The sequence below is a fragment of the Durio zibethinus genome, chromosome 3 (assembly GCF_047325235.1).
Source record: "Durio zibethinus cultivar Kanyao isolate XHJ-2024 chromosome 3, ASM4732523v1, whole genome shotgun sequence".
Lineage (NCBI taxonomy): Eukaryota > Viridiplantae > Streptophyta > Magnoliopsida > Malvales > Malvaceae > Durio > Durio zibethinus.
In genome coordinates, this window is record NC_143164.1 from 474,865 (window position 1) to 480,216 (window position 5,352).

General features: G+C 39.5%; 1 pseudogene; it reads left to right on the forward strand.

Moving 5' to 3' along the window:
- Positions 1–481: 481 nt before the first annotated feature.
- Positions 482–2,116, forward strand: LOC149519444 (18S ribosomal RNA; annotated as a pseudogene).
- The last annotated feature ends 3,236 nt before the right edge of the window (positions 2,117–5,352 follow it).

Consider the following 5,352-nt stretch of genomic DNA (forward strand, 5'->3'; position numbering starts at 1 on the left):
GTAATAGGCATAGGAGTGGTGCTATGGTTGTGCATGTTGGCAGGCTCCAAGCTTGATGCATCAAACTATTGACCCATCATCCATTTCAATCTACCCCTATGTGGTTATCATACCTTTAGGGTGCAATTAGGATCCGATGCTGCATACCAAAATCAATGGAAACCGGATGTCTTGCCATTCCTCATCAATCTTATGTCCTTAGAGGCTATGAGTCAAAACTCAATCATGCCTTGTGACCCAATTATGCCACCCAAACCTCCATGGCTGCATTGGTGCACTAGTGTTCGATAGTGCTCTTAGATGTGGAACATTTTGTGGGCATGGGCTCTCGACCTTATTCATCTAATGCTATGCATTTTATGTGCTTGACATACAAGATGTTTGTGCTCCATGTTGGCTCCCTTCATTGCTTAGTTGGTGCATTGAGGCCTATGTGGTGTTATAAACTAATTCAGATTGTGAAACTATGAATGGCTTATTAAATTAGTTATAGCTTATTTGATGGTATCTATTACTTGGATAACCATAGTAATACTAGAGCGAATACGTGATGGCTTATTAAATTAGTTATAGCTTATTTGATGGTATCTATTACTTGGATAACCATAGTAATACTAGAGCTAATACGTGCATAAACCTAAACTTCTAAAAGGGATGCATTTATTAGATAAAAGGTTGACGCGAGCTTTGCCCATTGTTTTGATGATTCATGATAACTTGATGGATTGCATGGCCTTAGTGTTGTGCTAGCAACACATCATTCAAAATTTTGCCCTATGAAGTTTTGATGCTAGGATAGTGGCCTACTATGGTGGTGATGGGTGATGGAGAGTTAGGGTTTGATTCTGGAGAGGGAGCTTGAAAAATAGCTACCATATCCAAGGAAGGCAGTAGGAGCAAAAATTACCTAATCTCGACACAGGGAGTTATTGACAATAAATATTAATATTAAGCTTTATGAGTCTAGCAATTGGAATGAGTACAATCTAAATCCTTTAGCGATGATCCATTAGAGGGCAAGTTTGGTGCCAGTAGCCATAGTAATTCTAGCTCCAATAGCACAAATTTAAGTTGTTACAGTTAAAAAGCTCATAGTTAGAGCTAGGGTTAAGTCATCTAGTCTACCTCACAATAAGCATCGATTTACTTGTCCCTACTACTAGCGATGTACCCTTGGCCTTAACTAGCTAGGTCATTCCTTTGACACTGCTACTTTGAAGAAATTAGAGTGCTTAAAGCAGGCCCTTGCTTGTATGCATTAGCATGGCATAACATCACAGGATTTTGGTCATATTGCATTGGCCTTCGATATCAGATTAATGATTAACAGAGACAATCGGAGGCATTTGTATTTCATAGTCAAAGGTGAAATTCTTGGATTTGTAATAGACAAACAACTGCAAAAGCATTTACCAAGGATATTTTTATTAATCAAGAATGAAAGTTAGGGGCTAGAACATGATCAAATACCATCATAGTCTCTACCATAAATGATGTCGACCAGGGATCAATGGCTGTTACTTTTAAGACTCTATTGGTACCTTATGTGAAATCAAAGTTTTTGGGTTTCAAGGGGAATATGGTCAGAGGGCTAAAACTTAAAGGAATTGATAGAAAGGCACCACCAAGAGTGGAGCCTATAGCTTAATTTCACTCAACATGAGGAAACTTACCTGATCTACACATAGTAAGGATTGACAGATTGAGAGCTTTTTCTTGGTTCTATGGGTGGTGGTGCATGGCCATTCTTAGTTGGTAGAGTGATTTGTCTAGTTAATTCTATTAATGAATAAGATCTCACCCTACTAACTAGCTACATGGATGTGATTCTTCATGGCTAGCTTCTTAAAGGGACTATGGCCATTTAGGCTAAGGAAGTTTGAGGGAATACTAGGTCTATGACACCCATAGATGTTCTGGGCTGCTCATACACTATACTGATATATTGAACAAGTTTATAGCCTTGGCTGACAGGCTCGAGTAATCTTTGAAATTTCATCATGACGGGGATAGATCATTGCAATTGTTAGTCTTCAACGAGGAATTCCTAGTAAGTGTGAGTTTTTAGCTCATGTTGACTATGTTAGCAAAACCTTTTAGAAAAGCTAGATATAAATTTGGTATGGTTACTATAGCACCAAGTAGGGAAGCTTTTGGAAGGCCTGAGGTATAGGCACTCTACGAGAGAGCCTGAAACTTTCTAGACCTGGTGTGCCACAAAAGTGTTTGGAACTAGCTCCTTTCTAAAAATTCCTTAACCGACCTTGTATATGTCTAGAGGCCTTGGAACCCTTTAGAATGTATATAAGATTCACATACTTGGCTCTGTAGTGACCACATAGGCCATTGGGGATCAAGTATAAATAGAGTGGCCTTTTTCCCCATAGGACCAACTTATAAGCTAGTGAACTTGTGAACCAACAAAGCTTTTCAAGCACATTTGTACATAAGCCACATTATTATAGCAATAGAAAGGTTCTTGGGTTCTTTCACTAGTGCCTTCTTAGTGTGCTATAGTGTTTGATTGTCTTTAGGGTCCAATTAGTCCTTAGTGAATGGCACATTCACTCAACCTAGTTAAAGGTTAACTTAGGCATATCTGGATGGTAGTTTTTTGCCTAAGGCCACATGGTTACAAGGCTTAAGATCAAAGCCTATGACAATTGGTATTAGAGCACAGTTTGGTGTGTGATCCTGATCTAAGACAATGTCTACTTCCAAGATAAGCCACCAACATGTTGAGCGGCAAAAGGCTCACAAGACACACTATTGGAAATGGCAAAAAAGGTACTAGTAGGGACATGATCTTAGCCTTTAATGCTCAGTTGGCCAAGGTGGAGTTGGTCATAGTTGAAATACAAGACAAGTACAAAGACTAAATGAAGGAATTAGTCTTAACTAGAAAGGAGATCATGGAAGAGTTAAGGCAAACTCTTTTCAAAGAGATCAAAAGCCTCACCCATAAGAACTCCACCTAAAGGCCCTGGTCGAAGCCATGAGGAAGGAGATGGAGTAGCTCAAGAAGAGGCTCTCCATATATGAGGTACCATAAGGGAGGCATACTCATAATAGCTCTTAAGACTAGGGTGGAAGTCCCAAGCCAAACAAGTTTAAGGGCACATGGTCTGTAAAGGATGTAGATAACTTTTTATAGGCCAAAGAGCAATATTTCCATACAATGGGCATCAAGAAATATGCTACTAAGGTAACTACTACATTTATGTATCTTGTAGATAACACATTTCTATAGTGGTGTCATTGGTCCAAGGAGGCCAAATGCAAGGTTACTATAATTGAAACATAGGAGGAGCACCCAAAGGAGTTTAGGCAATAGTTTTACCCACAATAGGCTGTGGAAGAGGCACATATAAAGCTATAGTGGTTTACCCAATGTGGAAAGGTGTGGGACTATGTTTGAGAGTTCTTAAAACTTATGCCCCAATTTCCCAACCATGGGGAGCATGAGGCCCTTTAGGCATTTATGGATGGGCTCAAGCCTGGGCTAAGTAAGGGCTAAGGAAGATGGGTGTCCAAGACCTCACCTAAGCCATGACAGCCATTGAATTCTTAGTGAAATTCAAGAAAGAGGACAAGTCTAAGTTTTCCATGGCTAAGGGCAAAAGCAAAAGTGAGGGAGACAAGAAGAAGGATAAATGACTAATGACCAAGGATGGACCCATGACCTATTTTCTTTGTGATGGTCAATACCAAGCCAAGGACTATCCTAATAGTGCCAAACTCATGGCCATTGTCAAAAGGTATGAGAAACAACCTGAAAAGCAAGGAATGAAGCTTGGTTTGATCTTGCTAAGTTCTGTCTTGGCAAATAAGGGGCAAAAGAGAAAAGGGCTCATGTTTACCAAAATCTCATTATGGGCATCTGATCTTTTCATGTTCAAAAGAGTGGCAAATAGACTAAGGCTCAAGGTTAAGAAAGGAGCTAGATGGATCAAGACCATTAACTTTAAAGAGGTTTTGATCGTAGACATGGCACAAGGAGTTGAATTACAACTTGGTGCATGGAAAAGCAAGGAATCCATTAAGGTAAACCCACTTGATGGCTATAACTTTATTATCTATTTTTCTTGTTCCCTTCGCCAACTACAGTTACATCTTTGACCATCGATGCCAATGCATTGTCTTTGTGAAATGAGAGCAAGGGACTAGAACCATGGTACTATCACCCATCCAACTTGCCAAGGGCATGTGAAAAGACAACACCACCTTTGAGGTGCTAGAGGTGTTTAAGTCATTCAAGGATGAAATGCCTATAGAACTGCCAAGAGACTACCACCTAAGTGAGAGGTAGACCATAAGATCAAGCTACTTTCTAATGCCAAGCTACCAGTCTAAGCCCCATATAGGATGTCACCTCTAAAGCTAGAGGAGCTAAAGAGACAACTTAAAGAGCTTCTAGATGCAAGGTTCATCAAGCCCTTTAAAGCTCTATATGGTGTACTAGTCTTATTTTAGTAGAAGCACATGGGTCCTTTTGAATGTGCATCAACTACTAGGTGCTTAATAAGCTTACGATGAAAAACAAGTATCCCATTCCCTTCATTGCTGACTTGTTTGACTAGCTGGCAGAAGCATGATGGTTCATTAAGCTAGATCTAAAATTGGGATACTATTAAGTAAGGATAGTCAAAGTTAATGAATAAAAGACACAAATATGACTTGCTATGAGGCATATGAGTTTCTAGTCATGCCTTTCAGTTTGATGAATGCACCCATGACATTTTGCATGCTGATGAACAAGGTACTACAACCTTTCCTTAACCAATTTATTGCTATATACCTTGATTATATTGTTATCTATAGTCGAACACTCGATGAGGATGTGGATCACTTGTGGTAGGTGTTCCAAGTACAAAAGAGAATGAACTATATGTAAAAAAGGAGAAATGTACATTCGCCCAGCATGAGGTCTCATTCTTAGGCCATATTATGGAAAATGGCCAGATTTGGATGAATGTTGACAAGGTCCATGCAATCCAACAGTGGAAGTTGCCAACTAAGGTCATGGAGTTGTAGTCATTCCTTGGTCTGACAAGTTGCTATCAACACTTCATAAAGGTGTACTAATCCATTACAGCACCCTTGATCGACATGCATAAGAAAAGATAAGTTTAGGAATGGAGTCTCGAGAGCCAAGAGGCCTTCAATCACCTAAAGTAACCTATCACACCAAGCCATATAAGGTACATACTAATGCATCCAAATTTGTTATTGGAGGTGTGTTGATGCAAGACCGACACCCAATTGCCTTCAAGAGTAAAATGTTGAATGAGACCAAGCATCAATATACGATTTAAGAGAAAGAGATGATTGTCATAATGCATTGCTTGTGCA